This window comes from Podarcis pityusensis, assembly GCF_964106645.2.
Source record: "Podarcis pityusensis genome assembly, chromosome: 2".
NCBI classification, from domain to species: domain Eukaryota; kingdom Metazoa; phylum Chordata; class Lepidosauria; order Squamata; family Lacertidae; genus Podarcis; species Podarcis pityusensis.
Genome location: NC_138029.1, coordinates 110967731 through 110992607, shown reverse-complemented (window position 1 = coordinate 110992607; position 24877 = coordinate 110967731). Strand labels below are relative to the sequence as shown.

Below are 24877 nucleotides of genomic sequence, written 5' to 3'. Positions count from 1 at the left end.
AAAAAGTATATTAGACAAAAGTGCATACAAAAATGTGCCTATCAGGAGAAATGTGCATGTTTGAATTTTCACAAAAAAACTTTTTAAAAAAGGAAACACAATCTGATGTAGGAATGTGGAGAATCAATTGTGGAGCTGGAAGGGATCACGAAGGGCATCTAGTCCAACCCACTGCAGTGCAGAAATCTAATTGTGCAACGCAGGGCTCAAACCCACAACCCTGAATCATATTGAGAGAGTCTCGTGCTCTACCAACTGAGCTATCCCACAGGCCCTGAAAAACAGATAGAACCCAAAATGTCCAGTGTCCAGTCACCTTCCTCCTCCTGCTGCTGCGAGGTTAAGGCTTTAACACACCTTCTGGCCGGGGACAATGGGAGTGGATTCAGAAGTAGCGTGGAGGCTTTGCGCTCCCCATAGGAGCTGCCTGATCAGTGGCGTAGCGTGGGTTGTCAGCACCCAGGGCAAGGCAAGTAATTCCCCCCCCTAACCCGTGGATTTGCGCCCCCTAACCCTAACCCCCAGATGTTGCGCCCGGTGCGGCCGGCCCCCCCTGCACCCCCCACGCTACGCCACTGTGCCTGATCCCGCTCCTACTTGCATGCAAGCAGGGCGGGGATCTCTCAGCTGGGAAGCATGAAGCCTCCACTTCTGGGAGATCCCGGCCCTGCTCCTGCTTGCTCACCAGTAGGAGCGGGAAGCTCAGCTGAGGAGCACCTCGCTGCCTTCAGGTGGTGCAGAGGCTCTCAGAATGCAGCTTCCAGGCTGCCTCCACCTTCCCCAACCTCAGCAACTATTCAGCCTGACTGCCTTCATGGGCTTGCAGGGAATCTGATGCAGAGGTGGGGGATCCTTTAAACTTCTCCCTTGAGGGAAGTGCAGCCGCGAACCCCTCAATGGAACGTGTGACAGAGCCTGCACCTCCCCAGCTGAGCAGCCCCGATCCAGCTCCTGTTCCCGTGCAAGCAGCAACGCTGCCTAGCAGAGGAGCCCAATCCCACGCCTACTTGCCTGCAAGCAGGAGCAGGCTGGGGGGGGGCAGCAACATCAATATGATATGATATGATATGATAATCTTTATTGTCATTGTCCCATACAGAACAACGAAATTGAAAAAATCTACATCAGACATTCAAACACCAACAAGCCTGCTATCCCAGCCTGGTTAACTCCCTAAAAACTCTCATACCCCATAATTAAATACAATATACTCCCATAGAGACTACCTTACACTGCGTTTAAAACCAAAATCCCTTGCCTGCTCGCTTGCCGCCCCAGCCCAGCCTTCCCTCACTCAGTGCCTCCGGAGCAGGGGGGGGGGTTGCTGTTCCACTTCTGAAAAAAGTTTGAAAACCAGAACACTCATTTCCGGGTTTGAAGTGTTCGGGTTCCAAGTAGTTTGAGAATGAAGCTGTTCAAAAACCACTGTATTGCTCTACTCTTTCTCCACATGGATGTGCCAACCTCCCCTTCTAAACTAAAACCTTCTAAACTAAAACCTCAGTATTCAGGTTAAATTGCAGTGTTGGCACTTTGAGATAAATAAGTGGGTTTCGGGTTGCGGTTTGGGCACTCGGTCTCTAAAAGGTTTGCCATCTCTGTAATAGCATCTCACATGTGGGGGCCGAAGGGTAGATATAGAAGGGAGCCAGTGTGGTGTAGTGGTTAAGAGTGGTGGACTCGTAATCTGGTGAACTAGGTTCGCGTCTCCGCTCCTCCACATGCAGCTGCTGGGTGACCTTGGGCTAGTCACACTTCTCTAAAGTCTCTCAGCCTCACTCACCACACAGAGTGTTTGTTGTGGGGGAGGAGAGGAAAGGAGATTGTTAGCTGCTTTGAGACTCCTTAAAGGTAAAGGTAAAGGGACCCCTGACCATTAGGTCCAGTCGTGGCCAACTCTGGGGTTGCAGCGCTCATCTCGCTTTACTGGCCAAGGGAGCCGGCGTACAGCTTCTGGGTCATGTGGCCAGCATGACTAAGCCGCTTCTGGCGAACCAGAGCAGTGCATGGAAACGCCATTTACCTTCCCGCCGGAGCGGTACCTATTTATTTACTTGCACTTTGACGTGCTTTCGAACTGCTAGGTTGGCAGGAGCAGGGACCGAGCAACAGGAGCTCACCCCCGTTGCGGGGATTCGAACCGCCGACCTTCCGATCGGTACGCCCTAGGCTCAGTGGTTTAACCCACAGCGCCACCCGCATCCCCTTGAGACTCCTTAGGGTGGTGATAAAGCGGGATATCAAATCCAAACTCTTCTTCTCTTATAGCTGTGCTATGTCTCACACAGAGCTCTATCCTCCTACATAAAGGTATGGCCAGGAATAACATCTGGTGGCTTCCACCACAGCCCCTCAGGACCAGCCGCCTGAGACAGTTGCCTCATTCTGCCTAACAGTAGGGCCGACCTTGAGCACATGTTCCTTTGCGTGTGCGAATTGCTCCACACAGCTAACATGAATAGAAAATTATTATGTGCATAAGCAACTCTGGTTGGAAGTGGCAGTTACTCCACTAGTAGGTACAAGAAGCTCACTTTCCGCTTGACTGTCTGGTTAGATTCCTTCTGTGGCCAAAGGAGTCATTATCCAATGCCCTAGAGGGGAGGGGGAACCCTTTTCCTTCATTCAGAGGGAAATATGCAAATACTTCCTCTTGCATGTTTCTTCCAACTGCCAGTGACTGGTTCTTTCTATTATCTTATCATGCTTACACATCTAGGCAACATGTTTTCTAATTAGACTGAAAAACTACAAGCAAATGGATCTCTTATCTTAAACAACAGAGTGCTTATAAAGTCTCTTCCCTAAGGAGCAGCTGCTAGCAGTTGACCCTTGCTGGTTTACAGGACATTTGCCTGATTATAAATGATAGAATAATAGAATATCATCATTTGCTAATCAATCTGGAATGGGTTTGGCACACCTCCACTCACTGGGTTTGCAAGCCCAGATTCGGAGCCACTAAACCCGCCCTGTTAACTGGTAATAATAAAAAATAATAATAACAATAATTTTATTTATACCACGCCCAAGTGGCTGGGTTCCCCCTGCCACTCTGGGAGGCTTCCAACAAAAAATTAAAAATACATTAAAACATCAGACATTAAAAACTTCCCTTTTGATAATTACTACCTTTCATGAGTGCATGCATAAATATTCAGGCCAGGAAGAATGGACTGTTTGGATGGTTGCAAGGGCTGGGTAGTACTTTTATTATGGCTGTGCAGACATGCAGAGAAGATTGCATTAGAGCAAACAATAGATATTTCTAATGCAAAGATTTTATTTGGAGTTTTTTTATTGTGCAAGAAGCAGTCATAATTGTCTTCTCGCTTGTAATCAAGTGGGTGGCATACTACAGAAAATAGTTCTTGATAGACGGAAGAGTTGGGTAGGTAGAGAGAGACAGATAATGAATATATGTATCATATAAACAAATAGACATAACTGCATTTCAGGTAAAAATGCAACATTACAGGATAGTTCGATTGAACGGTGGCTGGAATTTGCTCTGCAATTCACCAAAGCTGAATTGTATCTTCAATGACAGGGTGAGTTATCTTCTTTTTCCAGTTGTCACTCAACTTCCAAGAGCTATTCAGGAAAGATTTACAACAGGAGCCAGTCTGGACTTGGAATACGCATTGCTGACACCGGAATGCACATGTGTGTGGTAAATAGAAGGTATGGTTCTATATCAGCCACAGGAGAACCCTGGAGAACCTTGCTGTGTAAAAATTAATCCTCATCAGAGGGTTGTTTAGGAGATTTCCCTGAATCATCCCACTCTGGCAGTGGTGGCCAAGGCGCAACAGGCATCAGAGGAGATGGTAGAAAAGGGTCATCAGGCAGCGGTGGCTTAGGAGGACTGGATGGTCCAGGAAACAGTTGTGGTTTGTTAGGGCCTAAAGGTGTTGGTGGTTGTGGTGACCTTGGGTGTCCAGGATCAGGAGATGTAGGGGGGCCTTCTGGCCACGGCTTCCCAGGCACCAAAGGCCCCAGTGGTTGAGGACCTTCAGGCTTGGGTGGTCCCACAGGCCAAGGTTTCTCTGGAACAGGAACCAACGGATTGTCGGGTTTCGGCACAGGAGGGACTCCTCTTGATCCAGAAGGGCCAGGCCCTGGGTGACTTGAAGACATGTTGAGCCACCACAGGAGGGTGCAGAGCTAGAGAATCCAGGAGGGGAGAAGGTGAAGATCTTTTGCAACATCTGAGAGTATAAAATGAGCTGATAGAATCTAGCACAAAGCAGTCATAAACGTAAGAGTTTAAAAAAGAGTTTGTAGTACCACGTACTTTCCAAACAGACTGAACTCAAACCAATGTCTAATTTCCAATATGCAAAGACTCAAACCTGTCAGGGAGACCTTGAATCCCCTTCCCCAGGGGATTAAATCAAGTTGATAGACTATGCCAAAATGGTGAAACTAACTGGGAAGCTCAGGAACCAAGAAGACAATAACTTTAAAAAAAGAGTGGGGAAAGTTTATAATTTATATACAAGATCATTGTAAGAAGGTTAAAACATGGGCAGGATTTTAAACACACTTGTAATGTAACAGAATGTATGGATAATTTAGAAAGACTAAAAATTGGAAAAGTATTGATATGCAGTGGAAAACAGTATCATGGAAGGGATGGGAGGAAATCAGGAGATTCAGAGTAATCTCGATATTTGGATTCGGAATTGATTTTGTTATGTGCATATATCCTTGAAAATCAAATCAAAATTTATTTCAAAAAAGAAAAAGGAAGCCCTTTAATCCCACATTTTTGCAAGTAGCCAGTTATCCAAGCAGCCATCTTATACTCAGAAATTACCTTCCTGCAGTTAAACTGTACATGCTAACATATTTCTCTAGAAGTCACTGCAAGCCAATATGTTTGCAGGGAAAAAATGAACTTTCTTCATCACTGTTAGAAACATTAATCGCTAAGATAAAACGTAGCCATGTATTTATTTCTTGTTACACTCCTCCTTATATTAAGAACATAATATATTCTTAGGAGTCTTTATCTTTGCTATTATTATTATTATTTAAAAAGATCTAAAAGCCATAAAAACTGCAAATAGAACTGTTCAGAGCTGTTCCACTGAATCATTTATATTATAGAAATTTAAATACCTTTACTGTCAAACACACTACAGTACCCCCAAGCTCACTCTGATACCCATGATAATGGCTATACCTAAAGGCTGAGAGATGTTGTCTTTGGCTCCCTCAGGAAAGCAGCAGTCACTCCTCTGGGAAGCTCACGGCTTTGGTGCTTTGAGGGCTCTGCCTGGCTTATAAACCCTCAAGGACCAGATAAACCAGAGCTGTGGGAGTTTCTCAAATAGCTCCATCTCCACCCACAGTGGAAGCAACTTTCCAGGCATCCTAACAAAGTCTACTGGGGGGAGGGGTGGCAGGAAATGTGTGTCAGCATATCGGGGAGTCACTCAGACCTGTACAGGGCATAGGATGCTGAGTCAGAGAAAAACCAGGTGAGCCAGGGCAATAACAGCCGCTGGGAAGAGGTTTGTCAACAGGACACAGCTAGTGATAAGGAGTTAGACTAAGATGCTCAAACAGGAGTCCCTGGAAACTTACTAGTAGAGAAGCTCTTTGATTTGCATTCTTATTATATGGGCATATAGTGCCTTCAATGTTTTTTGGTGTTTAATGGTGAAGAAGAAGAAGAAGAAGAAGAAGAAGAAGAAGAAGAAGAAGAAGAAGAAGAAGAAGACCAGAAGTTTTTTTATTAGGCATTTCAGGTATATTATTAGGTATATTATATTATATTTTATATAATATAATTATATTATATTATATTATATATCAGGTATATTATATTATATTTTATTAGGCATATGCCAAAAGAGAAGAAGAAACTTCTTATGTATGCTACAACTGCAGCTAGGAGAATGCTAGCCCAAAGACGGAAAAGTGATGAAATACCAAAGACCTATGGCAAGAAAAGCTGGTGGAATATGCTGAAATGGCGAAGCTAACTGAAAGACTCCGAGACAAAGACAACATAGAGTTTTAAAAAGCCTGGGAACCATATATGATGTATCTACAGAGGCAATGTAAAGAAATGAACTCACTGGCAGGGTTTGAATAAACACTTACAATTAATAAAATAAATATAGAAATTAATGTTGTTGTTGTTTAGTCGTTTAGTCGTGTCCGACTCTTCGTGACCCCATGGACCAGAGCACGCCAGGCACTCCTGTCTTCTACTGCCTCCCGCAGTTTGGTCAGACTCATGTTTGTAGCTTCGAGAACACTGTCCAAACATCTTGTCCTCGGTCGTCCCCTTCTCCTTGTGCCCTCCATCTTTCCCAACATCAGGGTCTTTTCCAGGGAGTCTTCTCTTCTCATGAGGTGGCCAAAGTATTGGAGCCTCAGCTTCACGATCTGTCCTTCCAGTGAGCACTCAGAGCTGATTTCCTTCAGAATGGAGAGGTTTGATCTTCTTGCAGTTCATGGGACTCTCAAGAGTCTCCTCCAGCACCATAATTCAAAAGCATCAATTCTTCGGTGATCAGCCTTCTTTATGGTCCAGCTCTCACTTCCATACATCACTACTGGGAAAACCATGGCTTTAACTATACGGACCTTTGTTGGCAAGGTGATGTCTCTGCTTTTTAAGATGCTGTCTAGGTTTGCCATCGCCTTTCTCCCAAGGAGCAGGCGTCTTTTAATTTCGTGACTGCTGTTACCATCTGCAGTAATCAGGGAGCCCAAGAAAGTAAAATCTCTCACTGCCTCCATTTCTTCCCCTTCTATTTGCCAGGAGGTGAAGGGACCAGTGGCCATGATCTTCGTTTTTTGGATGTTGAGCTTCAGACCATATTTTGCGCTCTCCTCTTTCACCCTCAATAAAAGGTTCTTTAACTCTTCCTCACTTTCTGCCATCAAGGTTGTGTCATCTGCATATCTGAGGTTGTTGATATTTCTTCCGGCGATCTTAATTCCGGCTTGGGATTCATCCAGCCCAGCCTTTTGCATGATGAATTCTGCATATAAGTTGAATAGGCAGGGAGACAATATACAGCCTTGCCGTACTCCTTTCCCAATTTTGAACCAATCAGTTGTTCCATATCCAGTTCTAACTGTAGCTTCTTGTCCCACATAGAGATTTCTCAGGAGACAGATGAGGTGATCAGGCACTCCCATTTCTTTAAGAGAAATTACATAGAGGATGTAAAAACGAGAAGAGAATAATAATATTGATATAAAGAATTGAAAATGAAGATATACTATAGGAAGCAGGGGAAGTTAATATGTAAAAAAAACAAAACAAAAAAAAAAACCCAGAAAGGGAAGTTGAGGGAAGTTGGGGGGTTGGAATTGGAGAATTGTATTTCTTTTTTGTTATTTGATATGTATAATGTAAAAATTGTAAAACTCAATCAAAACAGAAGAAGAAGAAGAAGAAGAAGAAGAAGAACTGTAGGTTCTCTCCCCAAGGAGCTTACAGTTAAGAGCTGCCCCTGGCCCAAAACAGAAGTAGATCTGAAATTTCCAGAGAAACTAAATTGATAAGATTAGTGAAGAAGTGAAATATTGGGGGGAGGGAGGGGAAGAAGAAGAGTAGGAGGAGGAGTTTGGATTTGATATCCTGCTTTATCACTACCCAAAGGAGTCTCAAAGCGGCTAACATTCTCCTTTCTCTTCCTCCCCCACAACAAACACTCTGTGAGGTGAGTGAGGCTGAGAGACTTCAGAGAAGTGTGACTGGCCCAAGGTCACCCAGCAGCTGCATGTGATCATGGTATCTCCCCTGCCAGGTAAGTATCCCAGCAGCTGCATGTGGAGGAGCGGGGAAGCGAACCCAGTTCACCAGATTACAAATCCACCGCTCTTAACCACTACACCACACTGGCTTGATGTGTCTCAAAAGTGGCGAGTGTCAAATTTTCAATTTAGAAGCAAATGTTAAAGTTCCGCCCCTGTAAGCCGTCATTAGAAATGTCTAGGGGTCGTAGAAGGATTTTGCTAAGAGACTGATGAGATCATGTCATCGTCATGTCCAAAGCACTTTTTTGTGTGTGCTGGTGTGCAACGCCGGGCGTAAGGTTGTCTCCAGTTTAACTAGTGAAGGGAAAAACCCCGGTGATCCTTGCTGATTCATGCACGGTGTATTATGGCTCAGAATGGGGTTGCCCTGGCCAAATGCATGCCAAGATGAGCTCTACAACACCTTATGAGACAAACTAGATTGTGAATATTTGCATGGCAAATTTGTCGGCTTCGCTGTCAACATCATGCAGTTGACTAAGCAGATTGCTCCCAAAGTCCGCACTATTATGTCTCAGTCTCTTAATCCAAAGCAAATTTACCCAACGGGTCTCATGTCTAATTAAACATGCTTAGGTTGCATTGCACGGCCACTTTTATACTTAAGGTTTACATTTTCATTTATATTAATGTCTGATGATTGCAATGAGGATTACAAAGCGAAGGAAATGCGTTTGTATTGCAAGTGGGCATGCCAGCCAATGCAGTTTTTTATCTTCGACTTACAGAGCAATTGAAGCAAGAATGACTTTAAGCCTCACAAGTGAAAAACTCCCAAAGAGGCCACAGCAGCTTTGGGGCAGAGGTTTGTAATTCTCGCTAATGAGATACATTTTCCTTGCCCCTGAATGTCTGAAGAGTGTGAAGAAAACAGGGCCGGGCCAAGTTACCATACGACTTTTAGAAGACATCTGAAGGCAGCCCTGTATAGGGAAGATTTTAATGTTTAATGTTTTGTTATGTTTTTATATATGCTGGAAGACGCCCATAGAGGCTGGGGAACCCAGTCAGATGAGCGGGGTGCAAATAATAAAACTGTTGTTGCTGTTGTTATGCAGCTTGAGGTGAAGGAGTTTACTTATGCCACATTTATATACTGCTTGATTATCACAAAAATCTAAATGCAGTTCCCAAAAAGAACAAACCAATAAGAATATCAGTTAAAAGAACAGTTAAAAACAACAACACTCAAAAACATTTAATGATAAACACATACAAACACATGGCAGATTCCACATTCTCAGATAGGTTTGCCTAGACTAAATTGCTTTCAGCAGGTGTGGAAAGAGTAATAATAATAATAATAATAATTTTATTATCTATACCCCGCCCATCTGGCTGGGCTTCCCCAGCCACTCCTGAGTGGCTTACAGCATATATAAAACATAATGCCTGAAATCAATAGGCAGGGAGTTCCACTTCCTCTCTGTGCTCTCTATCTGCGTGGGTCCTGACATTCTCTAACAGACATTATGCTGGCCCTCAGACCTCTCACCAAGTCTAAAATAATCAAAAAGTGGATCAAGAAGTTCATCTGCCATCAGTCTGATCACTATGATTCAGCGTAATTGGCACAAGCTCGCAGGTATTGACAACAGAGTGTGCAGAAGGTTCCAGGGTCAGATCTTGAGGCCTGACATTGGGCATAGCAGTAATAAGAAGACAAAGCGCATGTTGCCTTCAGGATTCAGAAAATTCTTTGTCCACAGAATCAAAGTGGGTGCCGATGATGAGTGACAAGTCCTACAGTGCAGAGATTTCTCGGACTTCCGGTCGGCGCCATCGGTTAATGGCGGATTTCCCTCCGAGCTCCGGAGGGGGTCTGCTTTACAAGTTCGGGTCCTGTCGCTACGGCGAAGCGAGGACCCTCAAAAATTACAGGCGCGGAAGCCTGTGAACAAGGAGGCTCGGTGGGCACCATCGCGCCCCCCCAAAATCGCAAGGGAGCCTTTTTAAAGGCTCCGGAACAGCAGCGGGGGGAGAAGCGGTGCTGAGAGCCGCTACCCAGCTTGTGAAGCGAAGCCGCATCGGCATAGCCGGAGAGCGCCGATTCCTTCCTGAAAATTGGATTATAAAGTAAAACCTGTGAGTAAGACGGAGACCTAATTGGGATTTACAACTATCTTTTTGAAATTTGGCTGAAAACAGGATCGGCTTAAAGTAAGGAAGTCAGCCTTTCCCGGACTGCATAAGGATAAAGCAAAGAAGGATTAAAAGCTGCAACCATTGAGAGATCGCAAAGAGCTAAGAGAACCAGACATAAACTGTGAATTTTCCCCCTTTTGGTAGGCAGGAGCAAAAGGGGGAGGAATTTGTGATTAGAACCTGCCAGAAAAAGATTTTAAAACTTTTTACCGCTGTGTCAAACACCCCTGAAACGGACTGCCGGGGCAAAAGAACCTGGAGAGAGAGAACTGTCAGTGAGCTGTCACTTGGATTGTTACATTGTTTTAAACTACTCAGCTCAGGAGAGATATTAAATTACTGGTTTGTTGAACTCCGAAAATATAAGAACTGTTACAATTGACTATTGGGAAACCTCAGGGGAATTTTTGACTGTAAGACATTTTGTTTAGTTTTGGAAACTTTCTTCCCCTAGAGGGCACTTTGATAACTGTTGCAAATTGGGCTGTAACTATTAAGGCAGTGGAAATTTCCCTTGAAAAACAACTAACAGCTGCGAGAGTGACCTTGGCTAGGCATGAGTGGTGCATCAGAAGAGACAACAACCAGGTCTGGGAGACAATACAAAGCAAAATCTTCACAGCGAAGAGTTTCAGTCCCAGGCATCCCAGTGGCACCAGCTGCAACTGGTCAGACAAGAACAATAATGTCATCAGATCCTGTAACACAAGCTTTGGTTAAAATAAATGAGTCTTTGGAATCTTTGACAAAGCAGGGTGCGGAAAATAGTAAAAAATTGACAGAACTCTCAATCAAACTTGATCAGAATACACAAAGTGTGAATGAACTAGGGAAAAGGGTGACATCTAATACAGAATCTATTAATAAAATATTAGAGGACTCTGCCAATATACGTAAAATCGCAGAAGAAGCCAAAGTCTCTGCTGATGAGGCTAAAGTCTCGGCGGATGCTACACAGGAAAAAATTGTACCAGTTTGCAAAAAGTTAGAAGATCATACATTGGCCCTGTCCATGCTTGAATTGGAGAGGAGAAATAGAAATTTAAGACTACGAGCGGTGCCTGAAAGTGAAGGAGACAACTTGGCGAACTTCCTCTCTAAAGAACTTTCGGATTTTTGGCAACAGGAGTTAGAGAAGGAAGAAATTAAAATAGTCACTGCTTTTAGATTGGGAAGAGCACAAGGCAGGAAGAAGCCAAGGGATTGCCTAATAACATTAAGATCAAGAGAGGAGAGAGATAAAATATTGAGCTTACATTTTCAAAGAACACTCGAGATTGAAAAGTCTTTTGTGGAGATTTTTAAAGATATCCCAAAGGAAATCCTAGACGCAAGAACATACTATAAAGAACTGGTCGGATTGCTGAAGAAGAACGAAGTACCTTTCAGGTGGGAATTCCCGCAAGGCCTATCTTTTAAATTCAAAGGTAGGAAAATAAGGATAAGATCAGTAGAAGATCGAGATCAATTTTTAAATCACTATAGGGAAGACCTTCTGAAAGGAACAGTCGGAGAGGAAATAACATCAGAAACGAAAGACGCAACAGACATTTTAAACTTGACGTTTGGACTGAAATCACCGACAGAAGAAGAACAACTACTCGGAACGACAGGAGGTAAATAGTTTCAGGATGGCCCTGCAACTTCTAAGTTGGAATTGTAATGGACTTAACCTTCCGCGAAAGAGGAAAAATATATTCCATTTATTGAAAAAAGAGCAATTGGACTTAATTTGTTTACAGGAAACCCATATAACAAGATTGCATAGGAAACTACTTGTCAATAAGAGATTAGGCCAAGAATTTATTTCATCGGATAAAGTCAAGAAAAGAGGAGTGGTAATCTATGCAAAAGAAAAACTTTCCCCAAAGTTTATATTTAAAGATGAACAAGGAAGATATTTGGCAATTGAAGTGCAAATTCAAGGTGAAAAATTTTTGATACTAGGGATCTATGCACCTAATGAAGGGAAGTCAGAATTTTTCAAGAAGTTGCATGAGACATTGTTGGACTATTTGGATTACAAATTAATTATGATGGGAGATATGAATGGAGTGGTATCTACAAATATGGACAAAGCACAAAGACAGGTAATTACCAGAGATGGGAGACTACCAAAGACTTTCTTTGAAATGACTGAAAATATAGACTTGATTGATATTTGGAGAACAAGGAATCCCCTCGAGAGAGAGGGAACCTTCTTCTCTGAAGCAATGATGACCTGGACCAGAATCGATCAAATTTGGATTACTAGTGGGTTGGCTCCAAAGATTAAGAAAGTGGAAATCTGCCCAAAGACTTGCTCCGACCATAACGCCGTGAAGATGGAGATGAAATTTACAACAACTGGTCAATTCAGATGGAGGATGAATGACACCCTATTTCGAGATGAGGAGATCCACAGAAAGGCCCAAAAAATTTTAAAGGACTATTTTGAAATAAATCTAAAAACTGATGTAGAAAAAAGAGTGATCTGGGACGCAAGTAAAGCAGTGATGCGAGGATTTCTAATTCAACAAAATTCAGTAAAAAAGAGAAAGCAAAATGAGAAGAAGGATAAAATTTTGGAAAAGATAAAAGAAGGAGAGAAGAAATTGAGATCAAAACCAAAGTCCCAGGAGATTTTGAGAGAGATTAAGTTATACCAGACACAATATATGGAATTGATGAATCAAGAGATTGAATGGAAGATAAAACAAATGAGACAAAAGACATTTGAATCTGCAGATAAATGTGGTAAGCTTCTGGCTTGGCACTAAACATAGTTACAAGCCTAGAAGTGGATGGAAAGAATATATCTAAACCTAACGAGATAAGAAACTGTTTTTTGAGTTATTTTAAAAAACTATATTCACAAGGACTGCAGAAGGAGGAGGATATAGATGAATTCCTTAAAAAGTATGGACTACAAAAAATCTCCCACCAAAGTAAGGTGGATCTAAATCAGAGAATAACAGATCAAGAGATAGAGGGTGCCATTCAAAACATGCAACTGGGCAAATCTCCAGGACCAGATGGACTGACTTCCAGATACTATAAGGCTTTGAAGGAGTGGTTGGTACAACCATTAAAGGAAGTCTGTAATGAGATCTTAGAGGGGAAAAGGGCACCAGAATCGTGGAAAGAAGCGTATATTACACTCATACCAAAGACAGAGACTGAAAAGACTCAACTTAAGAACTACCGCCCAATATCATTACTTAATGTGGATTATAAAATTTTTGCAGACATTCTGGCAAAAAGACTGAAAAGAGTGTTGATGGAGAAGATTCATAAGGACCAAGCAGGCTTTCTCCCAAAAAGGCATTTATCAGACAATGTGAGGAACATAATAGACATTTTGGAATTATTAGAGGTGAACATAAACACTAAAGCAGTTCTGATCTTTGTGGACGCGGAGAAAGCCTTTGACAATATTTCTTGGAGTTTTATGAAAAAGAATCTTCATGGGATGGGGGTAGGCCAAGGATTCGAGAATGGAGTGGGTGCCATATACGCTGAACAAAAGGCTAAGTTGATTGTAAATAATGTGATAACTGAAGAATTTAAAATAGAAAAAGGGACACGACAGGGGTGCCCAATTTCCCCATTACTTTTTATTTCTGTTCTGGAGGTGTTGCTAAATATGATTAGAGATGACCAGCAGGTTAAAGGTGTACAGGTCGGAGCCAAACATTACAAGTTAAGGGCCTTTGCAGATGATTTAGTACTTACTTTACAAGAGCCAGACACTAGTACAAAAAGGGTGTTGGAGCTAATTCAAGAATTTGGTCAGGTGGCCGGGTTTAAATTGAATAAACAAAAGACTAAAGTTTTGGAAAAAAATTTAACAGTCATGGAGAGGGAGAAGTTCCAGAATGAAACAGGTTTGACAGTGGTAAAGAAGGTGAAATACCTAGGGGTCTATTTGACATCTAAGAATTTGAACTTGTATAAAGACAATTATGAAAAATGTTGGTCGGAAATTAAAAAAGATCTAGAAATATGGTCAAAATTGAAATTGTCAATGTTAGGCCGAATTGCAGTTATTAAGATGAATGTATTGCCTAGAATGCTATTTTTGTTCCAAACATTACAAATTCTGGACAAGATAGACTGTTTCAAGAGGTGGCAGAAGGATATTTCGAAATTTGTCTGGCAGGGCAAAAAGCCCAGAATAAAATTTAAAATACTGACGGATGCAAAAGAAAGAGGGGGGTTTGCCCTGCCGGACTTAAAACTGTATTATGAAGCAGCAGCATTTTGCTGGCTGAAAGAATGGATGCTCCTCGAGAATACAGATATCTTGGACTTAGAAGGTTTTAACAATACATTTGGTTGGCATGCATATCTATGGTATGATAAAATTAAGGTGCATAGGGCCTTCAAAAACCATATTGTCAGAAAAGCATTATATAATGTTTGGATAAGATATAAAGATTTGTTGGAAAGTAAAACCCCTAGATGGTTGTCACCTTTGGAGGCTACGGCGCTGAAAAAGCTTAATATGGAAGCCGAATGGCTAAAGTATTGGGAAATTTTGGAACAAGATGGAGATAAGTTGAAGTTACAGAGTTATGAGAAATTGAAACCCAAAGTTCGAGATTGGCTCCATTATTATCAAATAATGGAGGTGTATAAACAAGACAGGAAAATTGGCTTCCAGGCGGAGAAATCAAAATTAGAAATTGAACTGTTAGAACCCAATACTAAGAATTTGTCAAGAATGTATAATCTGCTGCTGAAATGGAATACACAAGATGAAACAGTTAAATCAGCTATGATTAAGTGGGCACAGGACATTGGTCATAACATTATGTTTGCTGACTGGGAATGGTTGTGGAACACCGGTATAAAATTTACGGCATGTAATGCCTTAAAGGAAAATATTATGAAAATGATCTATAGGTGGTACATGACCCCAGTCAAGCTAGCAAAAATTTATCATTTGCCTGATAATAAGTGTTGGAAGTGTAAAGAAACTGAAGGTACTTTCTATCATCTTTGGTGGACGTGCCCGAAGATTAAGGCTTTTTGGGAAATGATATATAATGAAATGAAAAAGGTACTTAAATGTACTTTCCCGAAGAAACCAGAAGCCTTTCTCTTGGGCATTGCCGGCCAATTGGTGTTAAAGAAAGATAGAACCTTTTTTATGTATGCTACGACAGCAGCAAGAATACTCATCGCAAAGTATTGGAAGACAGAAGAATTACCCACCTTGGAAGAGTGGCAGATGAAGGTGATAGACTATATGACATTGGCTGAGATGACTGGCAGAATCCGTGAGCAGGGGAAAGAGACGGCGGAAGAAGATTGGAAGAAATTCAAAATTTATCTTAAGAACTATTATAAAATTGAGGAATGTTAAAATGTCGAGGTTTGGAGAAAGAAAAGGAGATTACAGCGACATAAGATTAAGTTGAAGAAAAGAGTAAGAAAAAATATATTTGATAAAATTATTTAGAATTTGCTGAAATAATTTTGGAAATTGGGATGTAGGAAGGGGAGGTTTGGGGGAGTCCGAGAAGAGAGGGATATGAAAAAAAGGTTATGAAATTATACATGTTTGTATGTCCTTTTATTTGTTTGTATTGTTTAAAACTTTTCTGTAAAATCAATAACAAATTTAAAAAAAAAAAAAAAAAAAAGAGATTTCTCACAATGTTTCGTCCAAGAATTGGAAAGTCCTTGTTGAAAGAGCAGCTCAGCTTGCTATCAAAATTACCCAACCAACTGCCAGACTTCACAGTGAGGAGAATGAATAAAAAGTTGCTCTTGTACAACTGAATTTAATGAAATGTCAAAAAGTTTTTTTAAAAAATAGGGGGTTCCCAAGTATGGGTGCTGCAACACTTAAAATATTTAAATCCATATTTAATAAGGATAAAATGGTCCGTCTCTCACTGGTTCCACATGCAGAAACCAACTGGAGTGGAATCCTGTCAGTTTGCATTTATTAGTACAGAAAGTATTGATCGGATGTGTAGAGATCTTTCCTATTCAGCTTTTTGTGCTCTATAGCTCCTTACTCCTCCTTATGACTAGCTGAAAGAGAATCTATCAGGCATAATAAGCAAATATATAACATTGTGTTATGTATTGAAGTTCTCACCCTGGCCACCAGGGGGGATTGTGTACATAGTTTTCACTCAGGTCCACATCAGTTAGTTTAGGCGGGAAACCCTGGGGTGTTGCTGTTACAATGTTGACAGCTGGCTGCCTATAAAAGCAGGCCGGCTGAGCTGTTTGCTGTTCAGTTTGGTTCCAGCTTACTTATAAAGAACTACTTGGAGAAATCTCTGTGTCGTCTGCTATGTCCACCCACTACTTAATAGTCTGTGCATAATTCAGAACGCCTTGCCACAGGCCACTGAAAATGTGGGGAAGAGCGAGTTTTTGTGTTGTGTATGCCTCATCACCTCTGCTTATAGCCTCAAATAAGATATGGTTCACATATTTTCAGGCTTTCCTGTGAAAACCGCAAATGCTCTTTTGCTTTCTGAAATCTCACATTCTTGGGCTCACCCCAAGCGTTCCTGGACTGGTTGCCAGATGTTCTCCAGACTTTGACTTGATGACAACAATGCAGGCTGTGAGATCCCTGATCCGTAAGATCACTGAAGGCGGCGAACCAAAGCTAACAATGAATCATCTGATTATTTGGGTTCTGACTGTTGATCATGCTGCAAGAAAAGATCGGAGGAAGGTTTTCATTTGCTTAGTGATGTCAGTGATTAGGCCACCGGTTTCATTATGACTGTTGAATGTACACTTTTTGCCAATGCTCAAAACTGTACATGCACTTTCCTTTCCTGCACTCAATTCAAGGTGCTGATTACTTTTATTTCATTGATTTGTAAATTCATGTATAAGCAGGGCTTTTTTTTTTTAGCCGGAACTTGCCAGAACCCTACCCCACCCCCAAAAAAGCTTCCATCCAGGAGATTAAACATGGGATGAGGGCAAAGTTTCAATAGGATGATCAGATGTAAGGCTGGGCAGGGGTTTTGTTTTGTTTTGTTTTTGTCTCTTTAAACATGCAGGTGGATTTCCTGGGATCTCCTCCCTCTCACCTCAGCCTCCCAGGAACTTTTTGAGTTTCCTTATTCCAAATGTAGATTGCCTAGGCCTCCCTGTGTTTACTGATACAGAGGCCTGGGTGGGCCAATTCACTTACCTCTGGCTGGTCGCCATGGAGATGCTTCGGCTACCATGTTGGGTTGCCATGGAGCTCTGCATCCTGGGAACCAGCTGGTTCTGCTACCAATTGTAGGATGCTTAGAGAGATCTGGCAATGGGGATGGGATCCAAGCCCAGGTTGAGCTACTAGCAGAGCAGGGGATGAAGCCAGCCAGCATAATAGGGTGTAGGTATATTTGCCTTCTGAAGTTCCTTTATTAGTGAACTATTTGTAAACACAGCTTTTGGCTATCTTTCCCTCCTCTAAAATCTTATACAGTGGATGCTCGGGTTGCGAACGTGATCTGTGCGAGAGGCACATTCGCAACCCGCAGCGTTCGCAACCCATGATCTGCGCACACGCGGGTCACAATTCAGCACTTCTGCGCACGCTCAAAGCATGATTTAGCGCTTCTGTGCATGAGCAAGCGCCGAAACCCAGAAGTAACCCATTCCCGTACTTCCGGGTTTGGCGCAGTGCGCATCCCAAAATCGCACAACCTGAAGCATCTGTAACCCAAGGTATGACTGTACTGTGGTTTTGTTTTCAGAAAAGAAGACATGGCTCACTTGATAGCGTTAATGGTCCATTTGTTGCTGTTACTGACGGTTCTAATGGTGTTTTTTTCCAGATTGTAATAATGAAGAAATAAAGTTGGTTTCTTCGATGATCCCCAGCACTATACTTTGATGGTATACTGGCTACTCCTTGCACCATCTAGAAGAGCTTATCTCATGGGTGCACATAAGAAAATAGAGTGTAACTTTAAAAATAAATAAATAAATCAGCCCAAATTTTGAAATGCAATGCAGTGCAATGAAATTTCATAACTCTTGGAATATCAGATGTGGATAACTGATCATCAAATATTTGCAGAATATCCAGAGACTATTTGCAAATACTAGGAATGACCATTGGTTGTGTGCAGCCTGATTAACATAGTGAATTTGGCTGATTCATGACAGATTGCTCAAATTCCTCCTGAATTGGATTGCATCATTAACAAGCATGTCAAGGTGAATTGGGCAGTTCCCAGCGTTTGTGCAGCTCCATTGCCTTGTTTTCCCCCTAAAAGTTCAACACACAACCTCCCCCATCTCCCCTTCTTTCCTGAGAAATGAAAGCAAGCCCATGGGAGAAATTCCCAGATTTGAAGAGGGGAGAGGATGGGGAGATCTTTTATTTCAACATGCAGCTTTTGATGCAGCTTAGGTCCAGGCTATTTTGGAATTTGAGTGACAACTAAGAAAAGAAGATAATTTGAGCGCACAAAATGTGTTCTTATGAGACACTCAACTTTGATAGTGCTGGGCATCACCTGTTCCAAGAAGTGGGAATTGTACAAGAAGCTCCCCATAAAATATTTTAACATGAACTGCATTTTCTCTGCTCTAATGCACAATTTATGAATATGATCGTTTGTGCATACATTTCCAGCTTCAAAGCACCCAACCGTCTTTGACTCTAAAACCTGAATTTGCTGGCATGCACGGTGCACCTACAAAATAGTGACAGTCTGGAAACGACCACCATAATTTCACACAAGAGAAAAGTCTGATTTGCTTCTGCAACCAAGAGGGAAATGGTTATATTTGTGAGTGTCTACTGCCCTCTAGTGGAGAGTATCATATCTACTGGTTGTGTGTCTCGCCATTGCCACCTCCTGAACAGAGACTAGACTTGTTTTTAAGGCAGTTCAAGACCAAGGCACATTGATATGAATGTGTGAACAGCATTATTATACCCATGTGCAGATGAGAAGGGGGATGTTAAAAGACAGGAACATAGGGAGCAGCCTTACAGTCAACGAAACCATTGTTCAGCTATAGATGGGCCCCAGTATTGTCTAGGTCATTTTAGGAATGGAAAGCTCTACAAATCTTGGTTCCCTCCATTTCTCATTTTTCCAATCTTAAAATCAGTTCCCCACATTTGAGTAGTATTTATTTATTTATTTATTAAAAAATATCCTCTTGAGAACTCATTAGCATTTTAGTGCAATCTTCTCCCAATGCACATAGCTTTGTATGCAGTTTTTGTCAGCATCGCCCTAGAGCCAGTGCACCAACTGGAGTCATGCAGCTCAACCCCGACTGGGCTAGGCGAGCTGGGTAGCACCGCCAGAGACCTCCTTTCTCACAGGAACAGGTCACAGTGCTGTGGACTCACAGCTTAGAGCTGAGAGCACCGGATTCACTGTCTCAATAATACAGTCGTTGCGCAGCAGAGTTTTGCAGAGTCTTGCAGAGTATAAACCACTCGGAGAGCAGCTCTGGAGAATATCTTCCTTTTATTCTGTAACTACAACTATGATACAAAACTATATACAGAGCTGAATGTTCTAAGCATAAATCAATGCTACACTGAGAGTCTGCAGCTGCACTTAGCAGCAATCTTATCTCTAGGATCTCTAACACTCTCACTTTCTCCGATACACTGACTGACTGACTCTCTCTCACACACACAGATATGTTGCTGGGCAGAAATAAGTAGATAGGCAGGACACGCTCGTGACTAATATATACATTTTTGCCACCAGTTTCCCCTTATACGATGCATCTGTTAAGTTGTGGGTGAACATATCAGATGATACAGCTATTCTTCAAACAGCTCTTGTTTATTCACAGGCCAGAACTGAATTGAACTGAAGGGTTCAGCCAGCCTGCTTATATAGAGCTCCACTACAACACAACAGTAACCACTTTCTGTAACTATCCAATCACTGAATGTCACTTTCAATCCCTTATTTGCATATGTGGACCTGAGTGAAAACTATCTACAGTATTCCCCCGCTGGCCCAGGGTGAGAACTTCAGTACATAACAGCATCTATTTAAGTCATTTTCACTTATATCTTCCTTTTTACACACAGTTTCCCCTGATACGTGCATTCTTGTAAACACTGGCTGGTTGGAGAAGTGCATCGCAAAATGCAGCTAAGTGCGAATTCTGAAAGACCAGCTGTGTTTCAATTTGCATACTGTTGATGGCTTCTGCTTAAAATATGTGCTGAATTGAATCCCACCCACCCCCATCCCTAGTCATTGGTCTTTCACGGGTGGCCCAGTGAGACCCACAACTGGGGTGGGTCATAACAGCTGCACTACGACCATACAGATATATGGTAAAAAAAATTAAAAGATATGGGTCCCTGCATGCATGTTTGGGTTACAAGTTAGTCTGCAGTCTAAAAAGATTGAAAATTGCTGGGCTGGGGGAAGCTGTAGCCTTCCTGATGTTGTTGGATTCTAACTATACCTGATAATATGCTGGCTGGAGTTCATGTGAGTTAGTTTGTCTATTAATCAGAATAGTATCTGAAGTATCTGGAAAAGTGTGCATGCACACCACACAAAAGCTCATACCTAAAACTACTCAGTTGGTCTCTAAGGTGCTACATTATAATTTTTAAACTCTTTTGGAAGAATTCTTTTAAAGACTTTCTTAGATCATACAACTTTTTTGAAGACTTGATTCTTTTGAGGGAGTTTTAAGGTTTTTAAGAAGAGTCTTTTTAACTATCTTCTAAAAGAATTGCTTTAATTTATTTCGACTGCGGCAGACCAACACGGCTACCTACTTGAATCAGAGACTGGTTAATAATAATAATAATAATAATAATAATAATAATAATTTATTATTTAGACCCCTCCCATCTGGCTGGGTTTCCCCAGTCACTCTGGGCAGCTCCGAACAAAATATCAAAAACACGATAAAACATCAAACATTAAAAACTTCCCTAAACAGGGCTGCCTTCAGATGTCTTCTAAAAGTTGGGTGGTTGTTTATTTCCTTGACATCTGTTGAGAGAGCATTCCACAGGGCAGGTGCCACCACCAAGAAGGCCCTCTGCCTGGTTCCCTGTAACCTCACTTTACAGGGAAGTTCACCTGGTTCCCTGTAACCTCGCAGTGAGGGAACTGACAGAAGGCCCTCGGCGCTGGGCCTCAGTGTCCGGGCTGAGGTTGGTGTGGTGGTTTCCCATTTTGCTCCACTGTGTCACCCCATCATCTTTCTCTTCAGGTGTTCTTGGCGAGTTTGCCACAGACACCTGGCTGGCTACTGTGAGAACAGAATGCTGGACTAGATGAGCCATTGGCCTGATCCGGCATATTAGTGATTCCACTCAGTGAGTGACCGAATCTGGCTGTGCTCTGATGTCCATCCATCCCATCTTCGTCACCAGTATTAAATAGTGGGTGGACATATCAGACGACACAGAGATGTCTCCAAGTAGTTCTTTATAAGTAAGCTGGAACTGAACTGAGCTGAACAGCTCAGCCGGCCTGCTTTTATAGGCAGCCGGCTGTCAACATTGTAACAGCAACACCCCAGGGTTTCCCGCCTAAATTAACTGACATGGACCTGAGTGAAAACTATATACACAATACCCCTGGTGGCCAGGGTGAGAACTTCAATATATAACACGGCAGGGTTCATTTTATGTTCTCAGAGTGTCTGGAACATGACAGGGATGGATGTGTACAGTTCCAATTCCACATATAGTTTACCACGGGAGTACAATTATTTGGTAGCACCAGGGGCCACCAATCTAGAGGTACCCACAGGCCGAGGGGATAATAAGGATGAGGAACTCCCAAGAAACACGTGGCCAGCAATGTAATGATGCCAATTCCAAGATGGCTGCCCTTATTGTGCAAGGATCTACTCTGAGTGATTCTCTTCTGAGTGAAGGCTGCTCTCCTATGGTCACAATACATTGTGTATCCCTCACACGTCGGCTGAGTGAGATCTAACTGCTCAGCCCCACTCCCTTACCTCAGAGAGCATCAGTAGAGGCTTTTGCCTAGCAGGCAGAGGGCTAAAAGGGCAGTACTGAGAAAATACAACAGTATGAGTTGCAGTGGTAACTGGTACCCATTAGGACCCGTATAGTGAAAGGCAGGGAGCCCCCCCCCCACACACACCTTTTAACATATGTGGTGGACCTTTAAGGCAATACAAACTTATTGGGAGATAAATTTTAAAAAATAAAAAATTGTCCAGAAACACCTTTTGTTGTTGTTTAGTTGTTTAGTCGTGTCTGAATCTTCGTGACCCCATGGACCAGAGCACGCCAGGCACTCCTGTCTTCCACTGCCTCCCGCAGTTTGGTCAGACTCATGTTTGTAGCTTCGAGAACACTGTCCAACCATCTCGTCCTCTGTCGTCCCCTTCTCCTTGTGCCCTCCATCTTTCCCAACATCAGGGTCTTTTCCAGGGAGTCTTCTCTTCTCATGAGGTGGCCAAAGTATTGGCGCCTCAGCTTCAGGCCCTGTCCTTCCAGTGAGCACTCAGGGCTGATTTCCTTCAGAATGGATAAGCTTAATTTTCGTGCAGTCCATGGGACTCTCAAGTGTCTCCTCCAGCACCATAATTCAAAAGCATCAATTCTTCGGCGATCAGCCTTCTTGGTCTCTAAGGTGCTACTGGACAATTTTTTAATTTTTTAATTTATTTTGACTGTGTCAGACCAATATGGCTACCTACTTGAAAACTGGGAGATGATATATCAGCTTTAAAAAATGTTCAAAATACTTTTGTTAAGAAACCAGAATCCATTTTTATTAGGAATTTTAGGTGCTGAGGTACCAAGGGAGTACAAAAGACTATTCATGTATGCGACGATGGCCAGGATGCTCTTAGCCCAAAGATGGAAGGAAGACACAACACCTACAAGAGAAGATTGGACAGCAAAATTGATGGACTATGCTGAGATGGCCAAAATGACTGGAAAAATCAGGAATCAGGACGATAAAAACTTTAATAAGGATTGGGGAAAATCTGTAATATATTTGACAGAGCACTGCAAACAGTTAAAAACATTGGCAGGATTGAAATAACACTTGCAATGTGAAAATGACTATAGGAGAAAATAGAGTTTTATGGATAAATGGAGGATAACATGATATGCAGTGAAAATGGTTATTAGTGGACTCCGCAAATAGGGAGGATGGAAGTCCGAGAATTCGGAGAATTCTATATCTTTTGATTTTATTTTTTTCTGTGAATGTAAAACCAAATTGTAAAACCAATAAAAATTATTATTTTAAAAAAGACAGGGAGCCCCCAGTAGGGGGAGCCAGAGCCCAGGACAGGCAGAGTTTGATGCCCATCTTCTTCCCTGCAGAATTCTGCAAGGGCAGCACTGAGACTTAAGGAGGATAAGGAAGCAGATAGGCCATGCCAGGAAGGCAGGCCAGTGGGAGGTACCGTATTTTTCGCTCTATTGGACGCACCGGACCATAGGACGCACCGGACCATAGGAGGGGGAGAAGGTGCGTTCAAGAGCAGGTCGGGGAAGAGCGCAAAGGCTGCGTGCAGCCTTGCCGCTGCTCCCCGAACTTGTGGGGCTGGCGGTGGGGGGAAGCGCTGCTTTCCCCCACCACCAGCCTCAAAGATCCCTGAAGCCTTTGGAGTGCAGCTGCACTCCAAAGGCTTGAGGCTTCAGGGGCATCCTTTGTAGCCTCCGTAGGGCGGCGGGGTGCCTTCACCCCGCCGCCCTGCGGAGGGTTTGCGCAGCCATCCCGAAGCTGGAACAGCGAGACGGAGGGCTGCGCAGCGCCCCGTCTCACTGTTTTGGCTTCGGGGACAGCAGGCTGCTATCCGCTGCTATTCGGGGACAGCAGGCTTGCGGAGAGCTGCCCAAAGCCCGGGGTGCACAGCACCGCGCTCCCCGGGCTTCAGGCTGCAGGCAGCTGTCCGCAAGCCTGTGGAGCCTGGCGGGAACTCCCGCAGGGCTCCGCAGGCTTGCGGAGAGCTGCCCGAAGCCCAGGGTGAACAGCGCCGCGCTCCCCGGGCTTCGGGCTGCAGGCAGCTATCTGCAAGCCTGCAGAGCCCAGTGGGAGTTCCCGCCGGGATCCGCAGGGTTGCGGATAGCTTCCTTAAGCCTGGAACGCGAGAGGGGTCGGTGCGCACCGACCCCTCTCGCTCTCCAGGCTTCAGCGAAAGCCTACATTCGCCCCATAGGACGCACACACTTTTCCCCTTCATTTTTGGAGGGGGAAAAGTGTGTCCTATAGAGCGAACAATACGGTACATGAAGGCAGACAGAGGTTGATGGGGGCAGGGCCCCATTCGCTCCAGTGGACCAGCCTCCATTGTCAAAATACCACCATTTATGCCACCACTAATTTAGCCAGCTAGCCCTGGTGATCATCTAATGTTTATTGGATGGATTTTCCCCCTAAATTGATTTTTGAATTCAGAATTTATTGTTATTCACGTTTTATACTGTATTTTATGCTGTTTTTTCTTGCATCAAGTAAGTGTTTTAAATTTGTTGTTAGCCGCTCTGAGCCTGGTTTTCTGAATCAGGAAGGGTGGGGTATAAATAAAAAAATGTTATTATTATTATTATGCACTTACGTTCTTCAAGCAGGTTATGGTTTCTACACATAAGCAAAATGCATTCCACAACTAGGTGCTGCTTATGTCATATATATATGTAATGTTCTGATAATCTTAAATATAACTCTGGAAGCTTTGCTCGAGAAATGGATGTGTTTTAAGATGAGGAGAGAAGGAAAACTGCAAGCACTCCCTTATTGAACCAAGATCTAGCTTCTGTGGTAACGTTTCTAGATCCACCTCCCTTACTTCTTGCTGTGAGCCAATTCCTGTTGAAACTCATCCCATTCTCTCCACATGCGTGTGCGCACACACACACACACACCCAACACCTCCTACACCTTGCTTAGCACTCCAGAGGCTCATCGCCTGGCACCAATTAGATGGTGGTTTGACTTAAGTCTCCCAGGATACCTTAAGAACCACCTGA

At 42.9% G+C, this 24877-nt stretch overlaps 1 long non-coding RNA gene across 1 annotated transcript; it reads right to left on the bottom strand.

Annotated features, from left to right (window-relative positions):
- Positions 1–3261: 3261 nt before the first annotated feature.
- On the bottom strand, positions 3262–19129 carry LOC308470205. Its single transcript, XR_013982257.1, has 2 exons — positions 16338–19129; positions 3262–4167 (listed from the first exon to the last, which is right to left on the bottom strand). It is a non-coding gene; the product is annotated as an uncharacterized lncRNA (long non-coding RNA).
- Positions 19130–24877: the final 5748 nt, after the last annotated feature.